Here is a 24060-nt window from a genome sequence, read left to right as displayed (position 1 = left end):
ATCATTCCATGTTTTTGTTTATGTATAGACATGTATGTGTATTTTACAAAGATAAGAACTCATAGCAAATAAATCCTTTTAACATTTAAAAATTTAATCATATACCATAAATATTTCCCATTCAATTAAATATCTTTACATCACTTTGACATTAATAGTATTTTGATATTAATAGTATAGAATACATCAGCAAGATGTTATTACAATGTATTTAACCAACCTCTTGGGCACAAGATATTGAGTTTCTAACATTATGCCTTTTGGGGGGGGTTGGAATTTCACTCCATTTCCCAGTGGCACACTCACAGCCACCCCAGCATCAACCTGCTGGGCTCTGGCAATCCTTTCGCCTCAGCGTTCCAAGTAGCCAGAATTACAGGCTCATGCTACCACACCTGGCTAATTTTTGATTTATTGTAGAGACAAGGTCTCTCCAAGTCACCCATGCCAGTCTCGAACCCACAGGCTCAGGCAATCCAACGGCCTCGGCCTCCCAAAGTGCTGGGATTACAGGCTGAGCCACCGAGTCCCGTCTCACCTTTTTAAACAATTCTGTGAGGACCATCTTGTGCTAACTGTTCTCAGGGTGTCCTCCATGACCAGCTGTGTTTCAGAGAAGGCAGATCTAGTTCATTCATGGCTAGGGTAACCCAGAGGCCAATGAATTATTTGCCCAATGAACTGTGGGCATCATTTATACTTTTTGCATTTTTCTAGACAAGAAGGAGGAAATGTTACTAAGAACCCACAGTTTCAGTTCAAGGAGCATTTTGTGGGCTGCTTTGCGAAAGGAGCAGAATTTCTATCTGAAGGTCCTGCAACCTCAGGGTAAGATGGAAGCAGACAGAGAGGGGTTTCTGGAGGCCACTGATTAGAGCCCCCAATATTCCTTAAGGAGTGCAGGCTCTAATTTCTGTAGATGTGCTTCTCTGCCTGGGGTGGGAGGGTCTTTCTAGTTTCAGGAACATAGTAGTCCTGCAGAGAGAGGGAATGTATTTGGAAACTCTTGCTTGTAATGAGCTTACTACCTCCCAAAAGGTGGGTAGCATTTGGAAATAATTCTCCTTCTCCATGGTTCTTCAGAAGACTTGAATACAGTCTGTGACCTTGACACCAAAATAGAAACTTCCTCTAAAGAGTCACACAAATATGTGACCCCACATTCCATCAAGTTCTCTCTATGTATGGTAATCCCTAGTTAACCTCAGACAGATGAGAATTGATAATATTTTTGAACACTGATAAGGAATTATTTTTCTGGATAATATGGTGTATCAGCAAACACAACTAAAAAATGCCCTCAAGCATGTCTCTATGCATTGGACACATCCAACACCCTCACCCTTAAGTACACATAGGTAGAATACATATTTGATCATCAAATATTTAAAATTATTGTAATCCTATTCCAGCACTATTCCTTTTCTTTAAGTGTTTTTTAATTTTTATTTCCTAGATTGTAATTCAACCCCAAAGGACATACTTTTGAAAAAATTCTCCATTAAAGACATCGTTGGAGCAATTTTTGCTATTCATTAGTGTGTTTTAAAGTGGACCTGAATAAGAATGCTTTTTGTGAAAGTAAAAATGCATTCATTTCTATGATCTAATTGTGCAATTGGTTAGAGTTTCTATCTATGAGTTCAAAGGGAAACTTGGTTTCAGTGAATTTATTTTTAATAAAAATGTGTTTTCTATGATAAATATATTTCACTTTGTTCAAATGGATTTGATTGGAAAAACATATTGAGCAGAAGTACTGGTAGAACTTAATTTCATTGCTTTGAGAAAACGTATTGAATGCTGGTTTGAATTAAATTCTATTTGTTTTAATAAAAGTGTATTGGCCGGAGTGTACATATATTTGTTTTAGTGGCAGTGCATTGGATCCAATAAAACTATATTGGTTTCACTGCTTATGTCTCCTTTTCAGTGAAAATGGATTGAATGGGAAAATGAAACAGGCATGAAGCCACCAGCCCCAAGGTCTCTGTTTGGTAAGAGTATCCAAATAAATGGGGAGGGAGGGAAGTTTTCATAGACTTGATATCAAAATATGCTTTTAAACTTAACTATCTTTTACTCTCAAGGACTCAGATATGAAACTGAATTGCCATGGACAAGTTATGGGGCTGTTCAGGGCACCAGAGGAAGAAATTGTATGACCGCCCAGAACAACAGCTTCTCTGAAGCTTTATACTGGCCTCATTGGTTCCAATAAGATGCTGTCTATCAAGCATTTCTAAATTCCTTAAATGATCAGAAAAGGGATCATGAGCACTCCCCAAGGATGGTGCTGGCCCATCAGCAATGAAACGGGTTTGACTTTGAACTGATTAAAAAGGAGGAAAAAACTGAAACAAGTGTTACCCTGAGACACACAAAATTATTACACTTCCCAAAGATTATGGACCCTTGGAGAGGGATCAGTTTCCCATGGGGAGTTGCTGCTGGCACTGCCATCAAAAAAACGGCAGCCAATGCAAAGTACCACAACTACATATGTAGCTACATATGGCTCCAAGATGCCCAGGCCACAGATACTCCTGTGCATAGGTGCTCTGACCAAAAAATAAATAAATAAATAAAATAAAAACAACCAGAGTTAAAAGAATGGGGATTAACAATAACATTGACTGCTATTCCTGTGTGATTATCTCTCTTTTAAGAGAGTATGTGCGGGGGGAGGGGAATGGGATTAACAGTAGCAAATATCTGTCTGGGGATGGGAAAACACCTCTTATCAACAGGGTGCCTGAATGAAACGTAATTGTACACCTAACCCTTAACTGTACCCCACAAAACCATAATAAAAAATATTGATTAATAAAAAAAAGAGAGAGTATGTGCTCTGAATTGTTTTTTCCCCTCAGAAGATGAACTTGATCTGACTCTTCTACCCAGTATCATTTAACCTTGATGAAAACTAAATGCAAACACTACTTTCATTAACACCTTTGTTCCAACTCAATGTGCTAACAAGCTCTAGACATCAACCTTCCCACAAATAACTGTCAATTCTCTAGTGGTTCCATTACCCGAGAAGCCTAAACCTTTGGTGTGTAGTTGCTCATTTTTTGAATGCCTGAATTCTTATAAGACCCCACAAAGTTAAGAGTGAAAACTTTACTCACGGATTTTTTTGCCCCTGTGGAAATATTTCTAATTATATACCGGAAATCAAAAAGAAAATAGAGTTCAATAAAGAAGTTTTCTGTGTTGTCCCTGGAGATATGGGATTGTGATTCAGGGTGACAGCAAGTAGTTCACTTTATCAGAATATGCTATTGATATATCACAGTATATAATGTAAGGTGGGTGAGATGATTTCAGGAAATCCCAGAAAGTGGAAATGAGACAAAGAAGGAAGGCTGCTAACAAAGGGTTTGTTATTAAACAAGCTACCATCTGGGTCACATGTGGTACTTGATCCTCCCATAAGAAATCTGGGAGTTGATGTGGAACCTGTGTCTTAGAACTATCCCATCCAAGGGGTGAGGGAGCTGAAGTATTTACATATCAATATACAGAGGGTGCCAAAAAACTGTATACACTTTTTTTTTTTTGAGTTGGAGTCTCACTCTGTCACCCAGACTGGAGTGCAGCGGCCGCTCCTGGCCACCGCAGCCTCGATCTGCTGGGCTCCAGCAATCCTTCCGCCTCAGCCTTCCAAGTAGCTGGAACTCAGGCACGCGCTACCACGCCCGGCTCATTTTTGATTTATTGCAGAGAGGAGGTCTCGCCAAGTTGCCCACGTGGGTCTCAAACCTGCGGGCTCAGGTAATCCACTCACCTCAGCCTCCCAAAGGCGCGGGATTACAGGCTGTATACATGTTTTAAGAAAGGAAAAACCTGTATTAAAATTGTAAGTTGAATACAAGTCATGTTTGGCTTCTGCAATTATAAGAGGTGCTCAAAGGGGTTACCATCAGCATTCAGACACTTCTGAAAGGTACTTTGAGAAGTAATACATAGATAACATCTCTTAAAATATGTGTACATTTTTTGCCACCCCCAGTATATTTGTTTATTTATTTATTTATTTATTTATTGAGTTGGAGTCTTACTCTGTCGCCCAGACTGGAGTGCAGTGGCCGCTCCCGGCCACCGCAGCCTCGACCTGCTGGGCTCCGGCGATCCTTCCGCCTCAGCCTTCCAAGTAGCTGGAACTACAGGCGCGCACTACCACACCCGGCTAAGTTTTTGATTTATTGTAGAGATGAGGTCTCACCAAGTTGCCCAAGCGGGTCTCGAACCCACGGGCTCAGGCAATCCACTCACCTCAGCCTCCCAAGGCGCGGGATTACAGGCTGAGCCACCGAACCCGGCTCAGTATATTTACATATTAAGTTCCATCTTCATTTGTTGAGAACCCCTCCTGTGGACCTGGGAAACCCAGAACACTCAACCTGTGAGTTCTGACCAACAGGTAAAGCTTTAAGGCAAAGCATATAGTCGGAAATGGAAATGCAGTTATGGGTAGCAGCAAGGCATTGGTAAGGTTTGCCACCCTATGAAGTCCATTTTACAGATGAGTAAACTGACAAGTAGAGGTTATGGTTTTTCCAATGACATACAACTAATAAGCAGCACAGGCAGAATGTAAACCCAGCCTCTGCCTCACATGTAAGTCAATGGTTTAGCCATTTAGTGACACTGCTCTAGCCATGATGTCCAACTGAGGAAGCTGGCATGCTTCCTAAGATTAAAAACCATGTTCTGAAGGGGTTTTCACTGAGTCAGAGCTGGGAGCTGAGTATTGTAGGTAGGAGATGGGGCTGGAAAAGCTCTATTGCCCAACCTTCTGCCCCAGGAGTGGCCAGATAGTGATCTCTCTTAGACTGAACTGAATTTTAGCATTAGATATATGTTTATAGGATGCTAAACTCAACTTGCCCATGGTATACTTTTGATTAATAGTCAATTGCAAATGAGCACACGACTGTGCACTTCTGGGTCATTTTCAGCGAACCAGGGGCTCCTGGCTGTCTCCCAGCTCCTCCAGCCCCCATGTCATTCAGGCAGCTTGTCCCTCTTTCATATTCATCCTTTTGCAATCAGCTTTCTCATTTCAGTCATGCTTACTAGCTGCTAGCTGCTTTGTAAAGTAAGTTATGATGACTTTGTGCTATAAAATAAAACAGCAATCCTCACAGCTGTTTTCATCCCATTTAATGAAATGGTGGTGACATCTGAATGTCACAATTGCAGAGAGGCGGATGGGTTGTTGTGGCTGCTGAGAGGAGAAAGATCAGTATTATTCCCTGGGCTAATATCTCATATGACAAGCCCACAGTTACCATTGTTCTGTGTCAGGCGGTGGCTGCTGGGGCCCCCTTACCAGGGAGAGGCTTCAGGCATAAGAACAGACCTTTAGTTTTTTTCACTATCTATAAATACGATAGGACAGCCAGGGTGGAAAGGATGTAGATGGCGAAGATTGAGAGAAATATTTCAGCAGAAAGAAGCACACCACTAACAGTTCCTGTCATTCAAGAACTCGAAAAGTTAACCATCTCAGGGAAGTGTGTATGTCATCCTACCAGAAAGTGTTGGAAAAATCTTTGGTTTCTCCTTCCTTGTCACACATAGAGTGGAGAGAGCAATGCTGGGAAGATAGACAGAATTCATGGAGGCAAGTCAAGAAGCCAGTCTTGTCCTCGATCAATTATGCGAGAGTATTATCAAATCAATGAATTCACAGTGTGAATGCTCGCGGCAGATGGACGAACACTTGTCGGCTATCTGGAGCTGTGAGAGAGTCAGATTTATTTTCAAAGCTTGTTTGTCTCATTTCTCCTGCCTGGTGCTGGAAGGCAGAGCATGCAGCTGTGATTTTTCAAATGTAAGAGATCTCCAACTATTTTACAGTGTGGGAGATTGGGCTCCGCAAGTTAAACTCTCCAGGACTTCTGGCTTTTTTCGCCTCAGAAAGAGGACAAAGGATTGCAGGTTTGGCAAGGGTCTCTCTCCGTGCTTGCAGTTTCCAGCAATGGAAGAACGAGATTGGATCGTCCCATGACTGGCCTCCCAGACACGGCTAAAGTGGTGGGGGTTGCCCTTCCACTTTAGCCATGGTAAAGTATGGCATGATAAGGCAAGGAGAGGGAGGAATCTACAATGACTTCCTGGAGGATCTGACACGGAGCCGATTTCAAAGAAGCAGCAGGGATCCTGAATTATCGAATGGGGAAGACAGGCTGTGCAAAGGCCTGAGAATCTACAGGAAGGGAAGAGGAAGCTTCTGGCGGTGTAAGAATGACGGGCCCTTAGCATATGGACGTGTTACCAGTGGTTAACAGGCAGTGCTCTCATCTCGTCCTGCCATTCTGGCATTCTTAGCAGGCAGAGAACTTGATTCCAAGCTGATCAAGGAGAAAAAGGAGATCATTTTGAGTCAGAAACTGGTAACTTTACAACATCTGCCATCCAGTTCTAGATAGCATTTTTCAGCTTCCTTCTTGTGGGAGAAATCATTGTTCCCATTTTGTGTATTGGGCCAAGTGGAAGTTCATTCGTGGTCTTAAAAACAAACAAGGAGTCAATGAATATTCTGGATCTGAATTTGTAGCTTCCTCACCTGGTGCGTGACCAAGAAATCTTGCTAGACAAATTCTGAGTACTTTAGGGCAGAGTGAGTTATAAAGTCTCCAGGGATGTTGGAGGCTGGCCAGGGTCTCAAGGCTGTGTGCCTCAGTGTGTTCATTCATTCATTCATCCATTTAATCAGTTGGTCAGCAAACTTTGTTAAGGCCAGAGGTTCTCCTTCTTCTCTACCACTGACTGTCTAGGTGATGCTGTCAACGTGGAATCACTATGTCGGATACTGAGGATACCAGTTGCACAGAACACTGTCCCTGTCCTCATGGTCCAGGGTGATGAAATAGGACAAGTGCCACGATAGAGGTAGGCTCAGGCTTCTGACAGAGGCAAAGAGAGGCAGCCATCAATCTCGATAAGGCAAGGAGAGGGAGGAGTCCACAGTGACTTCCTGGAGGATCTGACACTAAAAACGGATTTCAAAGAAGAAGCAGGGATCCTGAATTATCAAATGGGGAAGACAGGTTGTACAAAGGCCTAGAGAATCTACAATGAGCCCACAGCAGCCAATGTATATGATGCAAGTCAGAGGGAGAGGAGGGCAGATGGGGTGAGAGGTGAGCTGGGCTAACGATGCAGGATTGGGTGGGCCATGCTGGGAAGTTGAGGCCTATTTTAGGGAAAATCCTTTGGAGGGACTGCCAAGATCAGATTTCAGTTTCAGAAAAATCATCCGGGTAGATTAATGGAATGATACATAGGAAGGTGCTATGAAGAATGGCAGACTGAACAAACCGAAATTAAAATATTTTTTCGCTTTTTCCAATTTGAGTTCAGATTTGGCTCTTAAGGGGGAAAGATAGATGGCAAAATTTTTTCAAATTTTAAATTATTTTGAAAAAATTTTGCCATAAAACTCCCATTGAGTCGTTTAAGGCAAGCACTTTTTTAAAAATTGGAGAAGTTGAATTTGAAATTGAAAAATTTCAATTAAAAAAAAGAAAAAATTAGCTGGGCTCGTTGGCTCAGCCTGTAATCCTGAGCCTTTGGGAGGCTGAGGTGAGTGGATTGCTTGAACCCGCGGGTTCGAGACCCGCCTGGGTAGCGAGACCTCATCTCTACAATAAAATAAAAAAATCAGCCGGGTGTGGTGGCGCATGCCTGTAATTCCGGCTACTCGGAAGGCTGAGGCGAAAGGATTGCCAGAGCCCAGCAGGTCAAGGCTCCCGGCCACTGCACTCCAGTCTGGGTGACAGAGTGAGACTCCAACTCAAAAAAAAAAAAAAAAAAAAAGAAAAAATTTTTAATTTGCTCTGAATATGTGATTTGAGGAATACACACACACACACACACATCTATTTTTTGATTCTCTAGGCAAGTCACTTCTGGCTTGGACTTGCTTGGGGAGATGGTGTTTGATGGGCCCTGCTAGTCTCCATCTTCCTGCTGAAAGGACAATACTTTATAGTGTTAATTAAGAACCTACTTCTAGAGTGAGAGAAATCTGAGTTTACATCCTAGTTATGCCCCTATCTGTAGCACTTTGAGAAATTTACTTCACTTCTCCAAACTTCAGGTTCTTTATCTGTAAAATAGGATGATAATAGCACACTTATCCTGGGTACAACAACAAAAGGCATGTAAATACATGTACATACATGTAAAGAGCTTAGCATGGAGCCTGGCATGTTGAAAGCACTCAAAAATGATGCTCAAAGGGCAAAAGACCAAAAACAAATGACTCAGAAAGGAAAGATGATGACCCACCAGATGACCCTATTTCTGTTGTGTTCTACTCTGGTATGATCTAGCAACTTTTATTTATATTACTTTTTAACAAAAAGGGGAAGAAGCTTGTGGGTCAGAGTCTTTCTAACCAGTCATGATAAACTTTGTGCAAAAAAGCTGTAGGAACTCAATGATTTCTGCTCCAAGCTGCTGAACTAAAACCCGACTTGCAAAATGACCCGGCTCTGCTCTGGCGACTGTCACTTGCTCAGAAGGCAGGGGAGAACTTGGCTCCTTTGCTCCTGATATCTACAGTAACCCATCAGCTGCTGCGCTGAAGGATGTGTTCAGCACTCCCCTTTCCCCTTTAATGTGCCATTAAATCAAATACTCTATTAGCAGAATTAGTTCATTCAGTGTCTGCACTGAAACGTCCCGCGAATTGCGTGATGTCTTCCTAAATGGCCCTGCACTCCGGGGTCTACTTCAGCAGTTTATATCCTGCGGAGGAGGGCCGAGCTGCCCAAGGATCTGCCTGCCTTCCTGTAAGTGAAATATGATGGCTTTCACAAAGGATAATTATTTGGGTCATTTTGCCATGTGCAAACCTGGTGAATTCCAAGCACCGTCGATCAGGCTCTGGCCCAAAGCCTGCTGTCCTCACACCTGTAGCCCAGGACCTGTCTTGGCCTCGGGCTTCCTACCCTCTCTGCTTCTCTGCTATGTGTAGGTCCACTCCAGAGATTGGTGCCAAACTATATGCTTTTGCTGAGAGCTAGGACATAGGGAAATTCCCTTCCCCAAGGAATTTAAGGCAGGAACCAAAGTGTCTCCATTTTTGGATTTTGTAGCAAGAGCTGTGGGTTGAAGCGCAGTGTCCGTTTTTTCAATCTCTGTTATTTACACTTGTCACCCAGTACATGTGAAAGCAGGCCATGACAACTGCTGTGACTGTCACAAAAATCTCATGCTCTGAAAATTAGCAAGGATCTCAAGCACGCAATGTCACATTCAGCTGGGGCATGTTGAGCACCAGCATGAGTCCTCATCTGCCAGGGCTCTGGGCTGCTGCTGCGGGCACTCCGGCTGCTTTGCCTTCATGCTGAGCTGCATTGAGCCAAGGTGCATTGGATCTGTTACATTCTCTTCTCCTGAAGTAGAAAGTCAGTGTGTTAGGGGAGTACTTGCTCCCATACTAGGTAAACCTTAGAGTGGTGTACAAGTTAATGCCTACCCTTTTTGCAGGGGCGGGCACAGCCTGGTCTGTAGTGTTTGCCAATTCCCACAGTGTAAATATTGCCACTGTGGCTGATTTCAAGCTACCGACATGACGTTATTGAGTGCAGAATTGGGAAGAAATGTAAAATGCCCACATTACATAGTAATTCTATGAAAGTTAACATCAAGAATGGCACATAATAGTTAAATATAGTCAAATGATTAGGATGGGATGAGTTTTGGGTATTCATTACCTTTGAAAATATAATGTACTTAATTATAAATTTGTATCATTTAATTTTTGGAATGACTGTGTTTAACAACTAGTCAGTTGTAAAATTTGTCAAAATTTAACAACTGGCTCTCACAAGTTACTATAAGCCAGCTCCAACATCCACTGGATTTTAAAAGGTATTTTAAAAGGATTTTTAAAAGGTAAAATGGGCTGGGCTCAGTGGCTCAGCCTATAATCCCAGCACAAGGCAAGCCTGAGCCCATGGGTTCGAGACCAGCCCAGGCAATGTGGCAAGACCTCGTCTCTACAATAAATAAAAAATTAGCTGGGCATGGTAGTGTGCGCCTGTAGTTCCACCTACTTGGAAAGCTGAGGCAGAAGGACTGCTTGAGCCCAGCAGATCGACGCTGGGGTGGCCGTGAGCATGCCACTGTGCTCTAGCCTGGGCAATGGAGTGAGACTCCAACTCAAAAAATAAATAAATAAATAATAATAAAGAAGAAAGGAAAGGAAAAAAGTATAAAATGATATTTTTCATTTACAACTCAGTCCAGTATGGGAATTTAGCCGTGACTCTCCACATGGTGATTCAGAGACCCAGGCTCCCTCCATCTTGACTCTCCATTACTCCATTAGGGACCTCAGAACCTTTCACTTCTAGCCGGGAGTTGGGGAAGGGCACAGAGAATTTCTCATGGGTGTTTTTGTGGGCCAGGCTCAGAAATGATTAATCGCTTTTGTCCGTATTTCACTGGTTGAACTTTTGTCACATGGCCACACCTAAAAGCGAGAACCCTGGGAAAGATCTAGCTGTGTACCCAAGAAAGGAAATGGGTTTGGTGGGCATCTAGCCTGATTCTGCCTCAGCACTAAGATTGTCCCCTTCATTGGTTGATATCAGGAAGCAGGTAGACTATGAAGAAAGAGCAGGTGACCCACACTTCCTTATTAACCATTCATGAGTTTAATAGTCATGAGCAATGAAATTAATTGTTTTGGAACTGGCAGCTAATTTATAAAATTATGCCCCTGTAAGAACCAGATAAATATTATTTACCATTACTGATGTGGCAGGATGCTGTGGCAATTGCATGAGCTGGTTTCTCTAAGCTCAGTGGTCCATCTGTCCATTCATTCATTCACACATCTGGTAGATCTTTATTCAGACCCTGTGTGAGCTTTGGGTATACCCATTTCCTTTCTTGGATATACTTTTGGGTATACTTTGGGTACACTTAGGAGGTGCTCACAGTCCAGTGAAGAAGAGAGAACTAAACAGGCCAAGGTCAAGGTACATGCTCTAACCAAAGACAGAGTCACTAACATTCTGGAAAGTTTAAAAGCGTCCTGAGGAGGAGACAGTTGATGTGGTTCCAGATGAAAGCATGGGTAGAATTTTCTAGGTATTGAAGGGGAAAGACATTCCAGGCAAGGGTACTGGCTTGTGCAAAAGTCTAGAGGAGTGGCAGACCATAGTTTGTTCCAGAAATGGCAAGAAACTCAGTGTGCAAGAGATGGACCTGAATAGACTGGCTAATGTCAAATTGTAACGAGTTTTACATGGAATGCACTGGAATTCAGAACTTACCTGTAGGTCCCTGCTTCTCAGTAGAGAGCCTGTATCTCCAGGGGCATCCAATGGCATGCCAGTAGATATGTAAATTCGACTCCTTCCTTTGATGACAAAGTGATTTTGAGAATTTCTAGAAGAGGATTCTTTCCATCTCAGTAGGCCAAGGTCTAGTCCTGCATCAGCCCTGTGGTCAGTACAACATGATCAGAGGATGGGCTTGAGCTATACCCCCTGAGCCTGCAGGTGGGTGCTCACTCAAAATCCAAGGGCTAAGAGAGGGGAAGGCGCTGTTCTCTAGAGAAAAAATCCAAACACAGGACCCAAGAAAGGGAAACGGCTGCCAGAAAACCCTGCCAGCATCTGACCCCTACAGGTGAAAAAGAGCAAGGGGACGCAGTTCAAAGAACAGTCATTTGTGAGACAGTAGACCGGGTATGAACAGGACAACATCATTTTCTTTCAGCTTTCAGTCTTTAAAATAATGGGAGGAACGACAGAATAAAAAAGGGCTGCTTTCACCAGATAGAACCAGGTGGGAAGCTGGGGGTTGATCCTGTCACCTCTAGGCCTTGAAATATAAACCAATGCCCCACTCTGTTTCCTCTCAGGCTTCTGGCCTGAATAGTTCCCGGGTGAAGCCAGTGGCTTCATTGTGGTCAATGTAATTGTGCCAAGTCATGAAGCCACAGGGCCAAGCCAGGAAGGCCCCAAAGCAGATAAGCCAGGCTGGTAACGCGAGCTCTCCTTGCCTCACATCCTGCCTCACAAATGGCCCAAGTGGGAACCACAATGCCCAGAGCAAACTCTGCTGTGCAGCTCTTGGAAAGGACCCACAGCTGAGCCTAAATCCCTATCTACAGACCCCGAGCCCCACCCGAAAGATCATATCAAGAGACATCTTCTCTGGGTAGGGGATGTCGTTGGAAGAGCAAGACTTTGAAATCAGACAGTACAAGCTGGATTCCCGGTTCTACACTCAACACTGTGGGTCCAGGGGCAAGTGTCTTCCCCCCTGGACCTTAGCTCCCTCACACGTACATGGGGATGACAGTGCCTACCCTTCAGGGTTGTGAATATCCAACAAGATAATGCAAACAAAGCATCTGGGTGTGATGTGGCACGAAGCACGTGCTTGGGAAATACCAGTCTGCTCAATAATAATTACCATGTATGCCCAGTACTTTCCATACATTGTCTCATTTAATCCCCACAACCTGTCTGAGGCAAGTCTCATTGTTCTTGTCTGACAAGGACGTTTACAGAGATGGGGTCATTGCCTAGGGTTACACAGCTGGTGAGCATAGAGCTATGATTTGAACACAGGCAGTTGGGGGCTGAAGAGGCCAAAGTAGCTGACGATAAAGCCAGGAAAGGAGTTGGTTGGTGTCCTTGCCCAGAGTTCAGTGTCAATGGCAGCAACCTCCCCTCAGGGAGCAAAACTTGAAGCAAACTGGGCTACACGTTTCTTGCAAGGTGGTGCTGCCCCAGCTGAGTGGAGCCTGGGAGAAAAAGCAGGAGCATGGAGGGTGCCAAGTACCCGTCGCAAATTCACAGCTACCATGTACTTGTAGAACCTTCATTTCTCAGAATAAAAATGCTGCCAGGCCTACCACCACACTAGGAAGCAAACAGAACGGTGCCATCTGAAAGGACCCTCCTTACATATGGTGCTGTAAAAATATCCATTGGGGAAAGAAAGCCTTCTTAGGATGATATGACTCCACCATCTTTTTTCCCCTCCCATTCCACACCGGAAGCTTTCTTGAATTAGTATTGGGTAATGCTGGAGGCTGGACCAGGGCCGTTCTGGCGATTTCTCCTCCGGGTGGGCACAGTGTTTGAGAAGGGCCTCTTGTGCTTTTGCAGCTGGAGGAGGGAGCCTTGGAGAAGGGCCACCAGGAGTCTCAGACTTAGTCACCCTCGAATTCAGCAGCCTCCTCACTCCCACCAGAGTGAAAACCAAGGAAACAGCAAAAGGTGTCAAACCCACTATCAAGAAACAGACTGGCAATTTCTTGCTATCATCATGATAAATTGCTATGCTGACTGAACTAAAAATTCTAATAATAATAACAATTAACATTTATGCTGCATGTATAAAGCTCCAGTAAAATATTCTTTTAAGGTCACAATGTGCCTTTATCATGATGTTGTCATAGTACATCTATAATAATAGCAACACTAGCTAGCATTTATTGAATAATTACTGTGGTTACTTTTCTGCAATATCACATTAATCTTCAAAACTTCACAACAACACTTGAAGGCCGGTGCTTTTATTATTCCCATTGTACAGATAATAAAACAGGTGTGTGTAGTCAGTGGCTGAACTGGGTTGCAAATTCGGATAAGTCTGAATTCGGTGCAGGGATTCTTACCCATTGCAACAACTGCCTCTCCAAAACTCCATTTGCGATGCCCATTCATGTTTATTTTCCTTAAACACCTGATCATTCTAAAAGCATGTCTTCCTCTGTGCATGTGAATTATGTACGCATGTGTGTTTACTTTGATCAGTCTCTAAGTTCATAACTGCTTACATGCATGGTGCGTTGGTGTCAGAGGTGGGTCAGATGTCTTATCCACATACCTAGCTTCTGTCCACTCTAGGATTTTTGCTTAACTTCTCTGGGGTTGTTCTGGGGTTCCTGGTGACCTCAGATTCTCCTCTCCCTTTCATTCAGGACTTCGCCTGAAGCTTCACGCTGTGTATAGCTTTATCACAGGGCAATGGGGAGAAGTTAGTTTCTGGGATCAGTGGGGCTTGGTCTTAGCTTTGGATAAAGGGAGTGCAAAGGAGGGATGGGAAGGATGGGGAGGAAGACTGACATTGACCCAAGCTGAGATAATAGGACTAAGATATTCCGAGTATGAGGAGACAACAAAACCAGGATCAGGCCTGTTGTGCACAGGATGAGGGGCCTGAAGTGGGGAAGAAGGTATCTCTGTGACTTTGTTCCTTGGGCCTAGCAAGATATAGATTCTGCTTCAGCCAAAAATGAGCATATAATGTATAATTTGAGCTGATGCTTTTGGGAGTGAAGGGGTGTTATTAATGATAGAGAAAAGAATGGGTAAACTGAGACTGTCCTAGGCTAACTAGACATGTGGTCACTCTGCTTTGATTCCTGCTTGCAAACTGATAGGAATATATTCACACTTTTGCCATCCCTGGGTGTGTGAGGCTGACCTTGTTACCAAAGGTGTGGAGTTGAGAGGTGCAGTGGGTAGAAACCTGGCAACAGATGGCATGCAGGGCACAGTGGCTCAGGCCTATAATCCCAGCACTTTGGGGAGGTCAAGGTGAGAGGATTACCTGAGACCGCAGATTTGAGACCAGCCTGGGCAACTTGGCAAGACCTCATCTCTACAATAAATCAAAAAATTAGCTAGGAGTGGTGGCATATGCCTGTAATTCCGGCTACTTGGAAGGCTGAGGCAGAAGGAACACCTGAGCCCAGAAGGTCGAGGCTGTGGTAGCTGGGAGCATGCCAGTGCCCTTCAGCCTGAGTGACAGAGTGAGACTCTGATCTCAAAAAAAAAACCAAAATCACAAACAAAAAAACAGATAGCAGGCACTTGACTGTGACCTGGCTTTAAAAAAAAAAAACAACTCTTTTAAGGTGAGATGCCTTATTTTGATACTGGATCATTTCTTCTGCAACCACCAAGTTTTGTAGATTTGCCTCTTGGAATCTAGGAAGCTTCTGTGAAATTCCTTCTTCAATGAAATGAGGAATAACTAAGTGGCCCGCTGCACACAGTCTTAACCTGCATCCTGCTAAGATGCCCACGTGTATCTCTGCACATGCATACATATGCAGATACAATATTTAGTAGACTATTTACTTGTCTTCAGAATACTAGTTGTGAACATGTTTATATCATTGGGTACTAGGACTTTCTTATTTCTGGTTAAGACTTTGAAGTTTCTGCTTCTCTGTTTTTAGATTTGAAAATCAATACACAAATATAATATTTTTATAAAAGACTCAAACAATACAAAAGGGATATTTGGAAAAATGTGAAAAATTCCCCTTTATGCAGCCCATACTTCAAAAGGTACAATTTCCCACCCAATCCTCCTTCAGCAATATAATAGCTTGGTGTTTATATTTATAGTCCTTTTTCTGTGTATGTATAAGCTTAGTGTTCAAAAAAATCTTTTTTGAAAGTGCCTCCTTCCATACAAGTTTTATAGTCTATGAAGGGAAAATCTGCTTGGTGACCTCTCTGAAGTTGTTTTTCTGAGACTCCTGGCCTTACTGGTTGGACGTGATTTTTGAATTGCTAATGGTGACTCTGGGGTCAGGTGTACAATGAAGGAAAGATCCTGGGCTTTGGGGTCTGACTTGGGTTTGAATCCTAATGAGCTCGCCATTTTGCTTTGAGACTGTGGGTAAACTGTGTTCATTCCTTCCTAGGGATCAAGGGCTGGGACTCTGGAGCCACACTCCTGCCTTGGTTCAAATACCACTTCCCCACTGAGTCTATGGATAGTTTTCAAAAGCCACTTGACCTCTCTGTGCCAAGTTTCTTCATCTGTGAAATGGGGATAATGATAGTATCTACCTCTTAGGGTTGCGATTAGACTAGAATAAGTGGCTTGAATGCCTTGTACACATGCAGTGAGTGTTCAATGAGCATTGGCTGCTTTCTGTTACCATCCATGCAGGCAGAATGCACAGTTATATGAGTCTCCATGCTGGTGATATGTCTCGTGCCTGAGAAATGTAAAAGAGTGCAATCAAATCATTACACACTAAGAAGATAGCACAACCCTGAAACTCCTTGCAGAAATTGTCATCATGAGGGTCTGCACAAAACACAGAAACAATTCTGCTGGGACTCAAAACAGAGATGCGATCCTCAACCCACCTTTGTTTCAACTTCTACCCCATCAATTCATTCCTTAAACTTCAGAGTCTCCTCCCATTCAGTTCTTTCTTCTCACTATCCCCTCAGGTCAAGGCCATATACCTCACAACCCTGGCACCAAACCACAGAACAACTCTCACCTCTTCCCATCTTCCCTCCTTTCCATGGGCCTGACCATCAGTTCGGGTCCTGAATTGACACTCGGAGTGTGAAACACCCACCAAGGAAACTTTGCCTTAACCTCCCTTGTTGATTACAATGATATTCAAAATCCTTTGTCAGGGTTATCTTCAAACCTTCCTCTCAAACTATTCTTCTCACAGTTCTCTAAACATGTTTGCCATAATCCCTTCCCTGAGCAAATCAATTTAAATTTGCAGTGAGGATGATTGCGATGCTGGAGGGGGATTGGATAAGACCTTTAAAGCCTTTTCCAGCCATTTGTAGATCATCTACAAATCTATAAATAATAAGCTTTTAGCATTTACTGTGTGCTAAACATTATGTTCATTGCCTTTGTTTTATTTATTTTTCCTTTTTTTTTTATTTGAGGCAAAGTCTCACTCTGTTGCCTGGGCTGGAGTACAGTGGCCTGATTTGGGCTCACCACAGCCTCAATGAACTTCCTAGACTCAAGTGATCCTCCCACATAAGCCTTGTCTTTGTTTTATATTCATTAGCTCATTTAATTTTCATAATAGTTTTAGGACGGAGGTAATAGTCCTCTCCTGTTTTACAGATGGAAAAGTTGAATCTTGGAAAAAGTAAATTATAGATCCGAGGTTGTGCAACCAAGACGAGCAGGAATTGAACTCAGATCCACTTTGTTATAGGCCAAGGCTCTGGGAACAGGGGTTTCTTATATTTCTCACGTTTAATTCAAAGTCATTTATTTAAATGTACCAAGATGGCTTCTCTGGTTCTTGTAATTTTCCATTCCCCACTTAAGAAACTACAAAATTTAAAGTCAAGGAAATGTCAGCATGATTAGGAGATCTTGGTCATGCCAAAACTGCCCAGAGGCCTTGTAAACTCAGCCTTGTGGGTGGGTGAGATGATTATTAGGAGCTCTTGAGTCATGGCCTTGTTAATTTTGCCTTGGGTGTAGGTGAGGGACTATAGAATATAAACTCTGAGTAAGTGGTACTGTCTTTCAGCAGGTTTTTGGTGATGATACAGCCTCCTTGTAGCCTGGTTAAAGAATAAACTCCCCTTTCGCCCAGTTTCTGCCTCTCATCTTCGATTGGCTGTGAGGGAAGCAGCTGGGCTAGTTTATCTGGGAACAGTGTGACACTGCAACCCTACTCTGATGCTGCCTCTCCCAGCTTCTGTTTGTCTAAGTTAAACATTTCCAAGTAGATCCTCCATCCCCCACCCTCACTCCTATGTTTTCTTTCTAATACAAAAACAGATGAAAGATAAAACACCAGTGCTTCCTCCCAAGGGTGGCATGCCAGAATCACCAGAGGACAGACACCTGGGTCCAGTTGAACCCAGGCATCAGAATCTTTGCAAATATGTACTTTGGAAGGTGCTCCCAGATAGATACCCCTGGTTAGAATTCTGCCCAGGACTGGCTCAATGGCTCCTATCTGGCCAATATTAACTGGCTTTGTTGAATTCCACTTACTCCTTTGGTTTTGGTAGAATCCTGGAAGTAGACTGACAGCTGCATGTTTACAGGAAAATTAAGTATTTTGACAGCATAGAAGAGTGGTGCATCTGGAGGTTTCTAGGTCCAGTTATAACCAGACTCGCCTGTCCTAAACAAATGGATTGACTGCTTCCGGCACCATCACTTAACTTCTGCATAGTGACTGACATCTGGAGCTTAACTCCCCAAGGAAATCTTTTAATTTATAGTAAGAAGTGATCAGTTCCTCTTTTTTTTTTTTTTTGGTTCATTTAAAATTCTAAGAGCACTTGAAACAATAAAATATTGTATAGTTTTTTTCCTATAAGAAATTTCCCAGATATCTAGAAAAATACCTATTTGCTAATATACCGCAATTCTCACAAGAGGTAAATATTTACAAAATGTGCTTTGAGCAGTGATACTATAAGAATATTAAAAGGTGCTGACTCTATCATCAAATGTATCCTTTCTTCATTTAAAAAAACATTAAGACCACAGTAGGATTGACAAGCAATAACAGAGAAAAACACCTTTGCTTTAAACAAAAGCTACCTTTTCTCCACAAAAGTGGAGTTACAGAGTGAGAAATAAGGTTAATTTCAGTTTTATTAATATCTGAAATGAAATAATGTTACAACTCTCCCCTCCAAACTTGTGGCTAGACAGCCAGAATATTTATTTCTTTCTCCTTCAGAGAAAATAAGAGTGGATGTTACCTTTAAGCAACATACACATTTAATTAATGAATGCAAGGAAAATGATTCGACTGCATTTAAATCAGGCACAAGCATGTAGAATGGAAGAGATCTGACCTTAAAAATGAAGAAAATATTATTGTAATTACTCCATTTGCTAAAAACAAATGATGTGGCATTTGAATTTAAGACTTCTATCAAAAGCAGTTGAGTGTCTCTAATCAGTTCGCACCTTTACATTTTAATGGAGATGGGGCTGAGCCGCTGCATTTACAATTATCGAGGCTGACTTCATGCCTTTGAAATGACTTAAAAAGATTAGCATTCATGGATTATTTATTAGCTCCTCGTGAATGCATTTCCAAGAATGGAAACAACATATTGCATCAAAGTCTAGTTTCCGAGTTTAACTCTTTTAATTAACAGCGCGGCTGCAAAAGGCGTCTCTGAAGTCGCAGGACCTTTTGTCCTGCTTTTTCCTCGTCAGGCATCTTTCATAGCAGTCTTTGTTCCTTGCAAGTTCAGGGAGAATGCTGATCCCAGCCCTGGCGGCCACCCTGTAAACACCATGGCTTGCAGAAAAGAGGCCGCCTGGGGGGAGTAGCAATCACTGATAGGAATGCCTGTGTCAGGCTCAGCGGAGAACTCAGTGACACAGTAGCACTGGCAGTTTAACCCAAACACACTTTCTGCCTAGATAACAAAAATGTCACGCGTGAGTCCCTGACAGCAACCCCTGAGGAGCTCCAAGTTTGAGGCGGCACTGGCAGCACGCAGCCTATCTGCCATCTGAAGCACTTCATTGCCCGCCTGGCTGTGAGTCTCACCTCTTCTGCAGTGGAAAACAGTCCATGCAGACCTGGCAGGTGGGCAGGCAGGCAAGGGGCAGCAAATCTTGTAGTGAGGACCTAGTGCTAAAGTCACGCCAGCACCTGGAGTTCAAGCTGACACAGGCATGCGAGTGAGCACGCAGCTTTGCTGGGTAGCTAAGATTCTTCCAAGAAAAGGCAGAATGTGAGAGATATAAACAACCCCAGTGGAGGGCCGGGAACAAAACAGTGCTGGGGCCTGGATCCTGCAAGAATCTTCTCTGGGAAAGCAGGTGGGATGAACGCAAGGAAGGAGTGACTGTCGCTGCAAGTCTGGGATTTGTCTTAGAAAATCCTGATTCTGTATGGTGGTTTGCTTTACTCTTGGTATTGAATGTCTGAGATCCATGTTAAAGTAAATGTAAGAAATAAAAACATGCCTTTACGGAGGTGAGAATGGACCAATATTATTTAAAATACAGAACTGAGATGGATGTCATAGTCGCAAAAATCATAATTGTTCTTATTATGATTATTACTAAGTTTACGGAATAAAAATTAGGGTGATGAACAAGAAGTTTTGAAGATAACAATTGCTGTTTGGATAAAATACAAGCGAATCCGGAACTGATAAGGAACAGTTTGCCCTGGCTGGCTTGATTTGTTGCTTTGTTCATTGAGAGGTAGGAATCATGTCATTCATTCATTCATTCATTCATTCAGAAGATATCCATCCATTGTTCGCTGTGAGGCAGACACTGTGTTGAGGATAAACAAGTGTATCAAATTCTGCCCTCAATGAGTTTATAATCTAATAAGAAAGAGAAGGCAAATCCACATGCAACTATGACACAAGGCAGGATGTGGAAATGCAAAAAGGTGGATGAAAGTTCTGTGATGGCTCTATCCTGTTGGGAGAAATTTTTTTACCGGAGGTGTCTTCTAATGGGTGAGTAGAATTTGGACAGCGGAGGTGGTAGGGGAGGTGATAAGGAGAACCCCAAGAACATTTTGATGTAGAAGGTCCAGTGATCTCTGCCATAAAATCATGTGTCCACAAAGGCGGAGCAGGAGAGAAGCTCTTGTGAGCTTGCAAGGTTCTCGGGTGAGCACCTGGCTTGGCACCGCTAGTTTAACTGCTGCTTCTCTCTGTGTCCTTGGGTGAGACACCTATGAGCTTTAGGTTATTTTTATAAAATATTGTTCCATTATTTCTGAAAATAATTTCTTAGACCTGTCATTGCAGAATTCAAGGATATGCATAGCTGAAGGCTGGTTATATATTTTGCTGTAATGTCTTTCTTGAAAATTTGTATCAATGTGTTCTTCCATTATTGATATGAAAGTACCTTGCTCCAATACTGGGTATTATCTCTCTTTTTAATTTTGACAAGCTGATAGTTAAACATGCCAACTTATTTGTATTTCTTTCATTTCCTATGATGATTTTTTTCATATTCGTTAGTCATTTTATGTGCATTGTGTGAATTATCAGTTTACGTCCTTTGCCATTATTATGCTTGGAGTATTTGCTTTTTGTTGTTGTTGTTTAAAAGAAGCTTTTACATAGTAAGAATATTAACCCTTTGTGATATATTTTGCACATATTAGGGTATCTTTTCAATGGTCTTTCATTTTTGTGTTTCTCTCAGTCAAGCTCCCCAAAAGCAAACCAAACAAAAACAAAACAAGGACTTAATTGTGTAGGAAATATTGTCACATAAAAAGAGGAAAGAAATTAAAACAATTCTAATTCCACTATTTAAATATAACCCGTCTTTACACTAATGTGTAGATTTCAGCCCCTTTCCATGTTTTTTCTTATAAAAATTGGATTGTAGTATATTTCCACCTAATTATCATAAATGTGCTTCCATAGCAATGCACACGTGCGTATATCCTTTGAGCACATCTGAATTTTTCCTTAGAATGTGGCACTAAGTGAAATTTCTGGGTCAAAGAGTAGAGGCATTCTTGGAGATTTCAAAATGTGCTTCTCAGCCAGGCCTCTGCTAGCATCTGGAAGGTTCTCTGTAGGAGGTGGCCTCCATGTTGAGGTCTGCAGGACTGTGCTGCCCTTCCAGCAGAGCTCCTCCACACATAGAGCTGAAGCAGGCCCATGGTGTGGGGAGACGGCCAGACACAGAAGCCATAGATGGAGATCCCTTGAGTTGAGAATGGGGTCACCCGCAGATACAGTGCCCTGACCTGAGGATTCCAAGTCTCTAAGTCCTGGGCAAGGTGCAGACCAGCATTATCAGGCATCGTGTGCTTGCCTTGCATTTAGCTAGACAGGAAGGGTGGCAATCCCCCTTCCTGGGCAAAGAGAGGGAAGTGGGGCCTTTACTCCACCTGTCAGGTTGGTGTCAAGGTGACAGTCAGGGGAGATGAGCATGGCCAGTGTTCAGAACGAGGATTTTTGCTTGCTTATTGAATTGCAGTGATACAGATATAACATAAAATTTACTGTTGTAACTATTAAGTGAACAGTTCAGTAGTGTTGTATATTCACATTCTTGTGCAACCAATCTCCAGAACTTTCCATCTTGCAAAACGAAAACTCTGTATAATGTCCCTTAAACAACTCCCCATTCCTACTCACCTCAGTCCCTGCCAACCACCATTCTACTTTCTCTTTCTGTGAGTTTGATTACCCTGGATACCTCATGCAAGTGGAATCATACTGTGTTTGTCTTTTTGTGTCTGGCTTATTTCACTTAGCATAATGTCCCCAGGGTTAATTCCTTGAAGCATATCTCAGAATTTCCTTTCTTTTTAAAGCCGGAAACATCACATTTTGTTTATTCATTCATCCCTTGATAGACATTTGGGCTGTTTCCACTTTTTGACTATTGTGTACAACGCTGCTGTCAACATGGGTATACAAATATCTTGAGACTCTGCTTTCAATTTTTTTGAATATAGACTCAGAGGTGGAATTGCTAAATTATATGATACTTCTATTACCATATGAATCTATGGTAATTTTAATTTTTTAGTAACTGCCCTACTGTTTTCCATAGCAGCTACACCAGTTTATATGCTCACCAATAGTCCTCAAAGGTTCTAATTTCCCACATCCTCACCAACACTTTTTATTTTCTGGTTTGGGGGCAGTAACCATCCTGGTGGGTGTGAGGTGACATCTCATTGTGGTTTTGATATGCATTTCCCTAAACTAGAACCAGTCCTATGAGGAAGTTGAAATAGCTCTGCAAGGGAGAGCCAGGCTCTCGGGCCAAAATGAAGGCAATGAGTTCCAGCCATGGCTTTGATGTTGGCTCATAATTCGACACAGCCTCCTTGCTGTTTCGCTTTTCTCAGCCATACGATTGAGCACTACCACCACCATCCCATCTCTGTTTTCTGTGCCTCTACTAAGGAACATCGCGCTAATTTCCAAGGATAACAAAGCTAATGACTTTGTTCCAAAGAGCCAAAGCCCCGTGTAAACACGAGGTGCTATGGGAAATTTGTCAAGATCGACCCAAAGACCCACAGAACAAGGTAGGTCCCCAAAGTCACATCACAGGAGACATTATTAGTGGCTCACTCCAAATCCCTCAGTGACATCTATTTTAAAATATAATCCACTCTGAACTAAGCACTTACCAGTTTATCTGTACCATGAGCCCGACCATATGTCTCTCCTTTTCTCCCTTCAGCGACTACAAACAAATTCAGAATTTTGAGTTTCAACTGTCCTATTCTTGTAGCTGCTAAGACAATAACAGATTAAAGAGGATGAGCCAAGCGGCCATACTTCTTGTAAAGTTATCCCCAGAGATAAATGTACAATGTTGTTTCGGAGGCTGTGGTGGTGTCTGCAGTGTAACTAAGGTTGACAGACTGCCTGCATGTGGGTGGCTGTCTCCTTTCCAGCTGTGACCAGCTGAATTATATCACCTGTCCCATTTGATGTATTAGGATATGCCCAAGCTCAAGATGCATGTTGCTGCAATAGGGAAATTAATGTCCACCACTGGAGGCAATTAATAATGATTAAGAGCAAAACAGCGGGGTTAAATCTGTGCATTTAACAGAGTGTTCATACACTTTTATACTATATTTCAGCCTAGTTGCTCAAAGGAAAAAAGAAAACCCTTTTGGGGGACTAGAACAATCTTATCTTAATTAACGCATAAACTTAGATGAAATGTCAAAGTCGCTTCAATGAGACATGCTTATTCATTATTTACTTAATCCTCCTTTCCTGGGGTTAGAGAAAAACAATGCACAAAAATAGTATCATATGGAGGAAAATGTTAAGACAAATTATACTTTTTGAATTGCTGCATTCAATTTATGGATTGGGGGGAGAAATTCTCACCTCTTTTATTTTACAATTCTCCAGCTAAAATATTTTTAAAATAGCAGCAAATTGGCAAACCATATATTTGCAATGCTCAATTTAGTGCAACTCCATAAAATTTGCAGGTAAAATGTTTAGTAATGGGTAACTCATTTCCACTTGGTGACTAAAAGCGAGATATAAATTTGAATAGGAGAAATCTAACCTGAACAAGGGATTTTGATGGAAAAGTGCAGAAAATATTGAAAACTGATAGGTTATAAATCTGTAAGGCAGCGAACCCGAACAGACTGATGCAGGTAGACGTAAATGCACCTCTGACTAGGCATTTATGTTACCATGTGTTAGGGTACAGCATACACAATACAAATATTCATTGGTCAGATATTTTATTAGGAAATTTCATTAAACAGATTCAAACATAATTGGCCACCAG

This window comes from Carlito syrichta, unplaced genomic scaffold, assembly GCF_000164805.1.
Source record: "Carlito syrichta isolate Samal-C Ts95f unplaced genomic scaffold, Tarsius_syrichta-2.0.1 Scaffold305867, whole genome shotgun sequence".
NCBI lineage: Eukaryota > Metazoa > Chordata > Mammalia > Primates > Tarsiidae > Carlito > Carlito syrichta.
Note: the sequence above shows the minus strand (reverse complement) of the source record.